This window comes from Macaca fascicularis, chromosome 4 (assembly GCF_037993035.2).
Source record: "Macaca fascicularis isolate 582-1 chromosome 4, T2T-MFA8v1.1".
NCBI classification, from domain to species: Eukaryota; Metazoa; Chordata; class Mammalia; order Primates; family Cercopithecidae; genus Macaca; species Macaca fascicularis.
Genome location: NC_088378.1, coordinates 12245268 through 12259153, shown reverse-complemented (window position 1 = coordinate 12259153; position 13886 = coordinate 12245268). Strand labels below are relative to the sequence as shown.

Genomic DNA, 13886 nt, shown 5'->3' with positions numbered 1-13886 from the left:
AGGTAACAGCGGCCAGCAGACCTGCTGGCAGGATCCAACCTGGGCTCCTTTTCAACCACATTTTAAAGCTGTAGATTTAAAACGATCTTCTCTGGGCCAAGCTGTGAACCCTTCCAGATTTCTGTTGAATCAGAGGCTGTGAAAATCAAGGGCAAATATTTATCTAAAGATGTCACAACTTTGAATTTCAATGATAACTTATCTGCTAATCTCTGATGGAAATCTAGAACAGCTGTTGCTCTATTGTGTATTTTGAATTTCCAAAAGATGAATTTGGGAATCGACATTTTTTTCCTCCACCACATCTCAGTATGCTTTCTTTTAATTTATTGATGCCTTTGCAAGTTCAAATCAAATAAATGACAGGCATGGTAGCTCATTATGAAAGTTATTAAAGCCTGCCAAAAAATAGTATAGGTTTTACCTTTATTAGCAAGTGTGGCAATGCTGAGCATGTCCGTGCCAGAAGAAGTTGAGTGAGGGTGTAAAGGCTGGGCTACTGAATTATTAGAAAGAAAAAAGAAAATATGAGTCAGACTGATGAAACTTCCAAGTTAATGTATAGATTTAGACAGAGTTGACAACAGGCTCTACTGTCTATTAATAGAAAGTTTATGACCACGCCTTCTAAGAACATTCAGCACAGTTGTTTACTATTTCTGTTTTACAGATGAAGGTTTTCAGAGAGGGGGACACTGGGTGATTTTGAAAAGGTCCACCCATGAAAGCCATGAGTGACATACAGGTATCAAGCCTTTCCATCACTCACTCTGGTTGATATTCAAGGCCTTGAATTACTCTCTTGTATGTATGTATGTATGTATGTATGTATGTATGTATGTATTTTTGAGACAGAGTCTTGCTCTGTCACCCAGGCTGGAGTGAAGTGAAACGATCTCAGCTCACTGCAACCTCTGCCTCCGGGGTTCAAGTGATTCTCATGCTTCAGCCTCCCAAGTAGCTGGGATTACAGGCACGCACCACCACGTTTGGCTAATTTTTTGTAATTTTAGTGGAGACGGAGTTTCTCCATGTTGCCCAGGCTGGTCTCGAACTCCTGAGCTCAGGCAATCCACCCGCCTTGGCCTCCCAAAGTGCTAGGATTACAGGTGTTAGCCACCATGTCTGGCCAGAATTACTCTCTTTTAGAATGAATAATTATTTTGGAGTCACTTGATGTGGACATCATTAGAGGAAAGCAGTTCCTGGAGAAGTGATTATAATTAAACCTCTTTTTTTTTTTTTTTCCTCTTGTACTTGCAGGCTGAGCAAACGCTATTGGAAAGGCAAGAGGATGATCTTGGTACCCCCTAAGCTTAGGTTGCCAGAAAAGTAGAAAAATCTGACTGCTGATAATGGTGGAGCAGGGACAAGTACAACACTTGATTTGGAATACAGTAGTAATAAGCCAAAGGGAAGGGCTTATCCAGAGGTCGACTAGATTTAAATCAATAAGAGATTGGAGTTTTCATTTTTAAAATTTATTATTTATTTATTTATTTATTATTTTTTGAGATGGAGTCTTGCTCTGTTGCCCAGGCCTGAGTGCAGTGGTGCCATCTCTGCTCACTGCAACCTGTGCCTTCAAGGTTCAAGTGTTTCTCCTGTCTCAGCCTCCCAAGTAGCTGAGATTACAGGCATGCACCACCATGCCCAACTAATTTTTGTATTTTTAGTAGAGACTGGGTTTCACCATGATGGCCAGCCTGGTCTTGAACTCCTGACTTTAGGTGATCCGCTCTCCTCGGCCTCCCAAAGTTCTGGGATTACAGGCGTGAGCCACCGTGCCTGGCCAGAATGGAATTTTCTAACTCATTTTGGAGAGGGAGACAGAGGAGACATAGCCCAGCTTCAATGCGTTTAGTCAAGATCCCAGAAATAACACACAGTGGCCACTTGTTTTTTGTTTGGTTGGTTTTTGAGACAGTCTTGCTCTGTTGTTGCCCAGGCTGGAGTGCAGTGGCACAATCTTGGTTCACTGCAACCTCCACCTCCCAGGTTCAAGCAATTCTCCTGTCTCAGCCTTCTGAGTAGCTGGGATTACAGGCACATGCCACCACATCTGGCTAATTTTTGTATTTTTAGTAGAGACGGGGTTTCACCATGATGGCCAGGCTGGTCTCCAACTCCTGACCTCAAGCGATCCACCGGCCTTGGCCTCCCAAAGTGCTGGGATTACAGGTGTGAGCCACCATGCCTGGCCACGTTGACCATTTGATTGTGAAATGTACCATACATATAAAATACAGTATGAATGTTTTTGAACAATTAAAAGAATGAAATAAAATGAATCTTTATATCCTAGCAGCTACATTAAAAAAATAGAATCTTAGTATCCATAGGGGACCTCTTCATGTCCCCTTAGGTGGTGTCTCCCCTACCCACCAACACACACCAGAGATAATCACCACTCTGAGTTGTGTTTTATTCATTTGCTTGCTTTCTTTACAATTTTACAACTTCTATATATACATCCCTAAAATCATGTGAAGTTTTGCTTTTCCTTTTTGAATGTTACATAAACAGAAGCATACATTATATAGCTTCAGTGATCTGAGTTTTCCCCCAACACTCTGTTTAATGTTGGTATTAAGTTAATTGTGTTACATTTGCACAGTGGGGTTTCTTCATTCTCATTGTTGTATAGTATTCCACTGTAGGAATATGCCACAAATGACTACTCCTTGCTACTATGAATGCACATTTGGGTTCTCCCTTTCTCTGTCTCTCTCTTTTTAGTAATTCTGATCAATGCTGCTATGAGAATCTCTAATGCATGCCTCCTGGTGTACATATGCAAAAATTTTTCTAGTATATAAACCCAGGAGCAGAATTGACTTTCCTACTGAATTTTACTATCAATCTGTTTCTCTAAATGGTTGTATTAATTCACACTCCCACCAGAAGGTAGTAAGAGTTATTATTGCTCCCCAGCTACTCAGGAGGCTGAGGCAGCAGAACCTCTTGAACCCAGGAGGCACAGGTTGCAGTGAGCTGAGATCGTGCCACTGCACTCCAGCCTGGGTGACAGAGTGAGACCCTATCTCAAAAAATAAAAAATAAATAAAAAATCAAACTTCCTAGTACCATTGATGGCCTTTCTTTTTTTCTTTTTCTTTTTCTTTTTTTTGAGATGAGAGTCTCTCTCTGTTGCCCAGGCTGGAGTGCAGGAGTGCAGTGGCGCGATCTCGGCTCACTGCAACCTCCGCCTCCAGGGTTTAAGCGATTCTCCTGCCTCAGCCTTCCGAGTAACTGGAACTACAGGCACCTGCCATCACGCCCAGCTAATTTTTGGTATTTTTAGTAGAGATGGGGTTTCACCGTGTTAGCCAGGATGGTCTTGATCTCCTGACCTCGTGATCCACACTCCTCAGCCTCCCAAAGTGCTGGGATTACAGGCATGAGCCACCCTGCCTGGCCCATTGATTGACTCTTTACTCATCTCTGGAGCCCACTCTATTATAAAATCAAGTCTCCATATATGCATTGGTTTGTTTCCAGGTTCCCTATCATCTTCCATTGGCCCCTTTGTGGGATACCTCTGCTAGTATCACAATGTCTTATTTACTTAGTAAGTATGGATATCTGGGAGGGCAAGTCTGCTTTCCTTATTCTTTTTCCTAGGGACACTCAGCTATTTTTGACCTTTTGCTGTTCCATTTAAATTTTTGAATTAGCTTGTCAAGTTTGGTGAAAAATATTGTTGATATTTTCACTGGAATTGGATTTAATCAGTTTGGGGAGAATTAACATCTTCACGCTATTGATAAAGCTTTCTACTAACAACTTGCTATTTTTCCATTTATTTAAGTATTTTTAAAATGTCTTTTCAGCCTGGTACGGTGGCTCACGCCTATATTCCCAGCATTTTGGGAGGCCAAGGTGGGAGGATTGCTAGAGCCCGAGAGTTGAAACCAGCCTGGGCTACATAGGGAGACCCCATCTCTACAAAAAACAAGACAGATTAGCTGGGTGTGGTGGTTTGTAGCTGTAGTCCCCTACTTAGGATGCTGAGGTGGGAGGATTACTCGAGCTCAGGAGGCTGAGGATGCAGTGAGCTATGATTCTGCCACTGCGCTCTATCCTAGATGAAAGAGCAAGACTGTCTCAAAAAAAAAAGAGTACATGATTTTTGATACATATGAGCGTAGAATTAATTGGTCTATGTTCTTTGTGAATTAGGTAGCAATCCTTTTCATTTCTAGTAATGCTTTGGCCATAGTCTCTTTTTTATATTAATGTAGATAGCCCCATCATATTTCTTCTATTAATATTTGTTTTCTTGTCCTTTGAATTTCAACATTTCTATGACTTTATGTTTTAAAAATCTCATGTAAACAGTATATTGCTGATTTTCAGAAACCTAGTCTGACAATCTTCATCATTTAAGTGGAGTCTTTATTACATTTATATTATTGTGAGTACCAATATATTTGATTTGTTACTACCATCTTTTTAGTGCTTTATATTTCTATGTTTTGCTCTTCCTTTTTGCCTTCTTTTGCATTGACTGAGAATTTTTTTCCCCTCTCAGTCCAGTTTTTCCAGTTCTTGTTTGGAAGTTATATTCTTTGTGCATCTATTCTTTTAGTGGTTACCTATTTTAATATTTTCAGTTAACAAAGTTAACATCTTTCTGCCTCTTGAACAATATGAAAACCTTAGAAGTCTTTATATATTATCATGTTTCTAGTACTGGGATCCAGTTCTAGCTTAATCTTCCCCCCACAAATTAGCTATTATTATTGTTCATACAATCACATAGCTTTATATAGGATTGCCTACATATTTACCTATATCTTTGCTGATTATTTCTTCTTCTCAAATCTTCCATCTGGAAAAGTTTCTATTTTTTTTTTTTTGGTTTTAAAAATTTTGGCCGGGCATGGTGGCTCATACCTGTAATCTCAGCCCCGGGATTTTTTTTTTTTTTTTTTTTTTTTTTTTTTTTTTTAGACAGAGTTTTGCTCTGTCACCCAGGCTGGAGTGCAGTGGTGTGATCTCAGCTTACTGCAACCTCTGCCAGCGGGGTTCAAGCAATTCTCCTACTTCAGCCTCCTGAGTAGCTGGGATTGCAGGTGCATGCCACCACGCCCAGCTAATTTTTGTATTTTTAGTAGAGAAGAGGTTTCGCTATGTTGGCTAGGCAGGTCTTGAACTCCTGTCCTCAGGTGATCTGCCCACCTTAGCCTTCCAAAGTGCTGGGATTACAGGTGTGGGCCACTGTGCCCAGCCCTTTGCTTCTTTATGAAGCATATCCTTTATAATTTTCTTTAGTGAGAGTCTGCCAGTGGGAAAGTCTCTCAATTTTTGGTTAAGTGAGGCCGGGCGCGGTGGCTCAAGCCTGTAATCCCAGCACTTTGGGAGGCCGAGACGGGCGGATCACGAGGTCAGGAGATCGAGACCATCCTGGCTAACACGGTGAAACCCCGTCTCTACTAAAAAATACAAAAAATTAGCCGGGCGCGGTGGTGGGCGCCTGTAGTCCCAGCTACTCGGGAGGCTGAGGCAGGAGAATGGCGTGAACCCGGGAGGCGGAGCTTGCAGTGAGCTGAGATCCAGCGACTGCACTCCAGCCTGGGCAACAGAGCAAGACTCCGTCTCAAAAAAAATAAATAAATAAATAAATAAATTTTTGGTTAAGTGAGAATATTTTACCTTAAGGAAAAATATTTTACCTTCATTCTGGAAAGATATTTCACTGGGAATATTATCTTATTATTTATTATTTTTAGAGACCAGATCTCACTCTCTCACCCAGGCTGGAGTGCAGTGGTTTGATCATAGCTCACTGCAGCCTTCGACTCCTGGGCTTAAGTGATCCCCCTGCCTCAGCCTCCTGAGTAGCTGGGACTACAGATGGGATATTATTTTAGATTCATGGTTATTTTCTTTCAGCACATTGATGATGTGATTTCACTATCTTTTGGTTTTATCGTTGTTATTGTTGCTGTTGGAAAGTCAGTATTCAGTCTAAGGCTGCATCTTCAAAAGTAACCTGTCAGACAGAGTGTGATACCTGTAATCCAGCACCCTGGGAGGCTGAGGCAGAAGGATCACTTGAGCTCAGAAGTTTGAGACCAGCCTGGGCAACACAGTAGGACTCCGTCTCTACAAAAAAATTTTTTTTTTAAATCAGCTGCGCATGGTGGCATGCACCTGTAGTCCCAGCTACACAGGAGGCTGAGGCAGGAGGACCACTTGAGCCCAGGAGGTTGCTATAATGAGCCATGATCACACCACTGCACTACAGCCTGGGCCACAGAGCTCAAGATCCTGTCTCAAGAAAAAAAAAAAAGGGACTTTTTCCGCTCTGTCTACCTTTATGGTTTTATCTCCCCTTTGGGGTTCTGCCTTTTTAATTTTTAATTTTTGTAAGAGACACAGTCTTGCTCTGTTGCCCAGGCTGGAGTGTAGTGATATGATCACAGCTCACTGCAGCCTGGAACTCTGTGGCTCAAGTGATCCTCCTGCCTCAGCTTCCCAAATAGCTGTGACCACAGGCATGCGCCACCATGCCCGGCTTGGAGTGCTGCATTTTTACAATAATAGTTCTACATGTGGATTTCTTTTTATTTATTTTGCTGGAGATGCACTTGGCTTCTTGAATCTGAAGGCTGGTGTTGTTTATAATTTTGGAAAATTCTCAGTTATTATTTCTTTGGAAATTTTCTCTTCCCTACTCTATTATTTCCTTCACAAACCCTGATTATGAATTATAACTCTCATCTCTTTTATATTTTCCATCTCTTTGATTCTGGATGTATTCTGGAAAATGTCTATGCCAGTTTTCCAGTTCACTAATTCTCTCTTCTGCTGGGTCTAACCAGCTGTTTAAGGCCCTCCTCCCTAATTTAAAAAATGGATCATTGGCTGGGCATGGTGGCTCACACCTGTAATCTCAGCACTTTGGGAGGCTGAGGCAGGCACATCACTTGAGCCCAGGAGTTTGATACCAGCTTGGCCAACATGGCAAAACCCTATCTCTACTAAAAATACAAAAATTAGCTGGGCATGGTGGCATACGCCTGCGGTCCCAGCTACTCGGAAGGGTGAGGTAGGAGGATTGCTGGAGCCTGGGAAGTTGAGGCTGCAGTGAGCAGAGATTGTACCAATGCACTCCAGCCTGAGTGACAGAGTGAGACTGTCCCAAAAAAACAAAACAAAACTGAATCATTGTATTTTTCATTTTCTAAAGTATTGTTTGTTTCTGTTTCAGATCTGTTTGGATTTTCTTTATAGTCTCAGTTCCTTGCTAATATTTTAAGTTCTTCTGTTATTTAATTAACATGTAATATTTGTATTTGGTAACTAAAAATGCCAATATTTGATGTCCTAGAGGGACTACTTTTGTTGTCTACTGCTTGCCTCTTCTAATTCACTTCCTGGTGCTGTGTTTTCTCCTAGGTTTTGCCTTGGCACTCTATCTGGGGATTCTTGGAGGTTGAGGTTAAAGATGAACTTGTGTGAAGATTTGCATTTGCTCTTTATAGTCAAATCACCTGGTTGCATTACTAATGTGGAGTCCTTTTATATTGAAATACTGTATTATTAGGGTTCAGTTTTTTTGGACCACATAAATGGTGGATCTAGATATAAAATCTGTGTGAGACCTTGTTGTATTAATAGTTTCAAATTCTTAGAGGAGATCTTTTTTCCTGTCCTTCCTTTCCTGTCAACATCAAGATAGACAAATGTCCTCGCTGATGGCACTCCTCTTTGGGACAGAGTTTATTTATTTATTTATTGAGATGGAGTTTTACTCTTGTTGCACAGGCTGGAGTGCAATGGTGCAACCTCGGCTCACCGCAACCTCCGCTTCCTGGGTTCAAGTGATTCTCCTATATCAGCCTCCCGAGTAGGTGGGATTAGAGGCACATGCCACCACACCCAGCTAATTTTTTTTTTTTTTTTTTTTTTTGTATTTTTAGTAGCGACGGGGTTTCATCATGTTGATCAGGCTGGTCTCAAACTCCTGACCTCAGGTGATCCGGCTGCCTTGGCCTCCCAAAGTGCTGGGATTACAGGCGTGAGCCACCGTGCCCAGCTTATTTATCTTTATACTGAGGATATAACCCTTTGTGGTTTCAGCTTTAGGCAAGGATTCTCCTGACAGGTTCCCCACCTCAGGCAATACCTAAACATCATCTCAGAGTTGAGATTCGGGGTCTCCAGAATCTGACAGAAACTTTCAGGGTGAAAGCTGGAAGTGCTTTTTGGAAAATACTTACCTACCATGGTTCCTGCTTTCATTTATTTTTTGGGATATGAAAATCCCTCCCTTTTGTGCCAGCTCAGTGATGCATTTTAAAAGATACCTTAAAAGTATTTTACCCAGCATTTTAGTTATGTCTGTTGAGACTGCCATTCAGTATGTCTGTATTAGTTAGGGTTCTCCAAAGAAACAACCTATAGAATATATAGGATAAAGAAGATAGATACATATGTAAGATACATGTGTATCTTCTGTTTATCACATATATGTGTGTGTATGTGTGTGTGTGTGTGTGTGTGTATACATATATATAAACACACACAGAGAGAGACAGAAAGACAAAGATGTTTATTTTAAGGAATTGACCCATGAAATTGTGGGGGCTGGCAAGTCCAAAATTTACAGAGCAGGCTGGAAGGATGGAAATTTCACATGAAGCTGATATTCCAGTTTGAGTCTGGAGGCAGAATTCCTTCCTCTTCTAGGGACCTCAGTCTTTTAAGGCCTTCAAGTGAGTGGATGAGGCCCATCCACATTGTGGAGAGCAATCTGCTCTATTCAAAGTCTACTTTAAGTTTTAACCATATGCAGCCAAGCACAGTGGCTCATGCATGTAATCCCAATGACTCGGGAGGCTGAGGTGAGAGGATCACTTGAACCCTGGTGTTTGAGATCAGTCTGGACAACATATTGAGACCCTGTCTGTAAAATACATACATACATAAATAAAATAAGCCAGGATGGTGGTGTAAGCTTGTGGTCTCAGATACTTGGGAGGCTGAGGTGGGAGGATCACTTGAGCCTAGGAGTTTAGGCTGCAGTAAGTCATGATCACACCACTGCACTCCAGCCTGGGTGACAGACTAAGATCATGAGTCTAAAAATAAAAATAAATGTCAACCACTTCTAAAAAATATCTTCAGAGTAATATCCAGACTGGTGTTTGACCAAACAACTGGGCACCATAAACTGGCCAAATTGACACATAAAATTAACCATAATAGTACCTAATCTACCAAAGTGCTGGAAACAGAAGGCAGAGCTACAATTATCTCATAAAGTGTTAGTATGATCAAGAAGCCTGGTATTGTCATGCTTAGAGACTTCAATGAAAAGAGGCCCAAGGAGATACTGAATGTCGTCTTAGGAGGCTGACAGACTGTTCTGTTTGTGTAGCCTCGTGCTCACTATAGGCACTATAGGGCATGTGTTCTTCCTCTGCGGAATTACAGGAAAAGGAGGATACATGTAATTGTCTCATGTTCTAGGCCATAGTGATGCAAGCTACTCTGGAAACTGTGTTATTTACTCAAACTTGCAAAAATCCTAAAAATATGAAGAAGGCTTAACTGCAGAGTGATTACTGGATGGCCGGGAGGTCAGAATAATGGTCATCTTCGTGTTAGAATGTAAAATATGTTTTCAGGGGATTGAAAAAATCCTTTGGGGAAAAAAAGATATTCATGATTTCTTAGAAGCCTAAAAACACATCGTGATAGAAATGCAAACATCCAGAAATTACCTAGCCATCATATACACTGATATTTTCCTCACAAGGAATAACAGGAGACTGGCTTGTGATGCTTTTTGGGTCTGGAACAGCTTTTTTGTTCTATTTGAAGGTTTGGGGAATGCCTCCAGGGGAAGAAGGTGTAGGGGGTCAGTGCCAGCAGTCAAAGGGAAAGGAGGCGAGAGGATCCGGCTGCGTGCCTCTTCTTGTTTCTTACTTTTACCAATCCTCCAAGACATCTGAATCTTCCTCGTTCTTGATCTCTCTCTCTCTCTCTCTCTCTCTCTCTGCCTCCTCCTTATTATGAAAATTGAGCCATGCCTCAGCATGAAACATTATTGGTTGCTTTAAAACAGGACAGTGAAAATCTTTAAAAGAAATTTCAAAATGTCTGCATAGCCAAGGGACTGGGAGAAAATATGAGCAGTAGTTATCTGGATGGTAGAATTTATTCATGATGTTGTTCTTCTTTTGTTTTTTGTTTTTTTCTGAGACAGAGTCTTGCCCTGCCGCCCAGGCTAGAGTATAGTGGCATGATCTCGGCTCACTGCAACCTCCACCTCCCGGGTTCAAGCAATTCTCTGCCTCAGCCTCCCAAGTAGCTGGTATTACAGGCACCTGCCACCACATCTGCCACCATGCCTGGCTAATTTTTGTATTTTTATACAGACAGGGTTTCACCATCTTGGCCAGGCTGGTCTGGAACTTCCTGACTTCGTGATCCACCCATCCAGGCCTCCCAGAGTGCTGGGATTACAGTTGTGAGCCACTGTGCCCAGCCCCATTTGTGTTTAAAATGAAAATTCCAGGCTGGGTGCAGTGGCTCATGCCTGTAATCCCAACACTTTGGAAGGCTGAGGCGGGAGGCTCACCTGAGGTCAGGAGTTTGAGACCAGCCTGGGTGGCATGGAAAAACCCCATCTCTACTAAAAATACAAAAATTAGTTGGGCCTGGTGGCACATGCCTATAATCCCAGCTACTTGGGAGGCTGAGGCAGAAGAATCGCTTGATCCCAGGAGATGGAGGTTGTAGTGAGCTGAGATCATGTTACTGAAATCCAGCTGGGGAAACAGAGGAAGACTCCATCTCAAAAAAATAAAACAAAACAAAAAGGGTTTTTCTCATGCACAGTAAAATTTATTTTTATTTTCATTTTTATTTTTATTTTTTTGAGACACAGCGTCTTGCTGTGTCGCCCAGGCTGAGTGCAGTGGCACAAGGCCCGGCTAATTTAATTTAAATTTTTTTTTTGTAGAGACAGGGGTCTCACTAAGTTGAACTCCTGGCCTCACTCGATCCTCCCACTTTGGCCTTCCAAAGTGTTGGGATTACGAGAGTGAACCACCATACCTGGCCACATGCACAGTATATAAAACTGAGCTTTTGTTTGCTATAAAATCATATACAAATAAGATATTTTAGTTTCAAAAAACTTATTTTCATGCCAGCAAAATTAAAACTTACCAAATAGTAACAAATTAACATAATTTTATAAACTTGTGGAAAGTTTTAATATTTTAGCTCTTCTCTAGAATTTATTAATTTTACCTTTACATTTTTGCTAAAACAAAAATATTTTTTCCAGCTGGGCATGATGGTTCATGCCTGTAATCCCAGCATTTTGGGAGGCTGGGGCAGGAGGACTGCTTGAGCCCAGGAGTTTGAGACCAGCCTGGGCAACAGAGCAAGACCCAGTCTCTACCAAAAAAAAAAAAAAAATTAGCTGGATATGATGGCATGCACCTGTGATCCCAGCTACTTGGGAGGCTGAGGTTGGAGGGTTGCTTGAGCCTGGGAGGTCAACGCTGCAGTGAGCCAGGATCACACCACTGCACTCCAGCCTGGGCAACAGAGTGAAAGCCTGTCTCTCTCTCTCTCTCTCTCTCTCTCTCTCTCTCTCTCTCACTCTTTCTCACACACACACACACACACACACACACACACACATACACAAACCCAGCTTCCAATTCAAGCTGGTATTTTGCTTGTCGACGATGTAGCTTAAAAGGCTGCAGTCTTCTTTCAAACCCCTATCATCTATACACAGTTTAGCCGTAGTTAGAGCTCTTAGAATTCCACATCAGGAGGCAAATTCATCTGTAAAAGCTGTGATTCTTTGAACTACATAATTACGGAAAGACCAGGAAGATCAGTTTAGGGGCACAGAAGCTCAAGGTAGTTCCTTCTGGAGAGTAATTACATAGTTAGGAAATTTGTAAATCTGTGAACCCAGATACAATTGTAAGTTTCTCTGCAGAGGGTAACTATTGACCGAGCTGGGAGAAATTAGTATTAGTGATAAGACCTCCTAGGACTTGACTGGCTTTTCTTGAAAAGAAAAAAGAATACTAAATGGTTAGTAGTTTAAAAAAAAAAAAAAAGGTTCTGCGCTGGCATGCCATTGTTTTCTGGAGGGTTATGGGGATGGTGCTCAGTGACCTCTCTAATGTCACAAAGAGCAGCGGCATCTGGATTAGCAGAGAAATTAACATGCAGAAAAGACTTCAAAGGTTTCTACCACATCCAGAAAATTCTTTAATATGTATGTATACGTAAATTGCATGTATTCTGAATTAAGCTCCACAAAATAGCTCTAGATAGACATAGGGCTTCCTTGTTTGGTGGATATGAGAAGAAATGCTGGACCACTTGCAGTTCTTAATGTTAAACCCATCTTTTGTCCAGCAGAGCAGTTAGTGTTTCAGAAGCAAGACTTTCTCACTTTGGTGAGAAACATTAAATATACGACTAAAGATTGATGTGATAAAAGAGAAGGGAAGAATGGATAAGAGAAATAAAAATAGAGGTGCAAAATAGGAGGAAGGAGGGGAGAAAAGAATAGAGAAACCAGAAAGGGTAAAGGAGGAAGAAAAAATGTGAATTGAATGAAAGGATTAAATTGGGGGGAATGGGGAATAATACTTCTCCACAGGGTCCTTCTTCCCATGAACTTTTAAAATACAGACTCCAACCCATAAACAAGATGTAACCTTTCAGCAGAGAAAACATCCAACTTTCTCAGTTGTTAGGAAGTTTCTTCACACTGGGAGGAAATCTTGCCCCTTGTCGGTGGGTCTTACTGATACTGAGAACAAAAAAAAAGGAACTGATACCAGGGATGCTGTGCAATGGTGGGGTTGCCATCCATTATTTTTGGCCCAGTTTGGTGATATCTCACCCCGTTCATGCCTGGGATTAGAAGACTCTTCTACACACACACACACACACACACACACACACACACACACACACACACACATATATATATTAGCCAGGCTGGTCTCTAACTCCTGACCTCAGGTGAGAAGACTCTTCTTTCTATCCTGCCCTCTGCTCTCTCTATTTTTGTCGGGTAGGTGGGATGGCTATGGTGTGAATACACGGAATTGATTCTAGCAGAGATATCTAATCTCTCCAGCAAAACACTTCCTTGCTCATCATTCCCCTGCTTTTCCCTAGCGGTTGTATTTTCCTCACAAAAGCAAACAAGAAGGCTAATTGAAGCATATTGATCTAATGAAAACTTGTGACCAGATAAATGATCAAAACCTGCATTGAAACTTGGAAGAATTTCCTTGAAAATCTTGTGCTTTTCCCCATTGTGCTTGTCCCTTCTCCTAATACTTGCCGTCATGGCTGCTGGGAGATGGTTTGTGGGGGGTGCTTGTTGTCCCTTGTTTGTCCGTGTGATAGAGGAGGTTTATATGTTGTAGTAGCAGGAAAAAAAAAAAGTGGCTTGTCCTGAGTTTTCCTTTCAAAGTCCCTTCACTAAGTTATATGATTTTGGGTAAATCACTTACCTCCGCTTGCTTTTCTCTGTATGAGATGGAAGGACCAAAGTCTGGCCTCTAGCACACCCCTACCTACCCCAAACAGTTGTCAACTCAATTTGTGTCCTATCAGTATGTGTTAAACTTCATGCAAAGTGAAAAGCATTGCACTCAAATAAGGCACATCTCATAGCCTGATGAATGAGGGATACAAGGGTTGGGGAGAAGGAGGGACACCCCTCAAACACTTGTAAGCAGCACAGGCCGAAAGCTCACCATTTAACAAAAAGGCCTTTGGTAATTAAACTTCATGAAGTAACTGAAAAAAACAGTAGAAATTTAGAAAGCTCTTTCAGACTAAGTCATTTATAGGAATTCAGATCTATATTT

General features: G+C 41.6%; 1 long non-coding RNA gene across 1 annotated transcript; it reads left to right on the top strand.

Moving 5' to 3' along the window:
- Nucleotides 1-670: 670 nt before the first annotated feature.
- LOC135970386 (uncharacterized) lies at nucleotides 671-7601 on the top strand. The gene is made up of 2 exons (XR_010586063.1): nucleotides 671-745; nucleotides 7408-7601. It is a non-coding gene; the product is annotated as an uncharacterized lncRNA (long non-coding RNA).
- Nucleotides 7602-13886: the final 6285 nt, after the last annotated feature.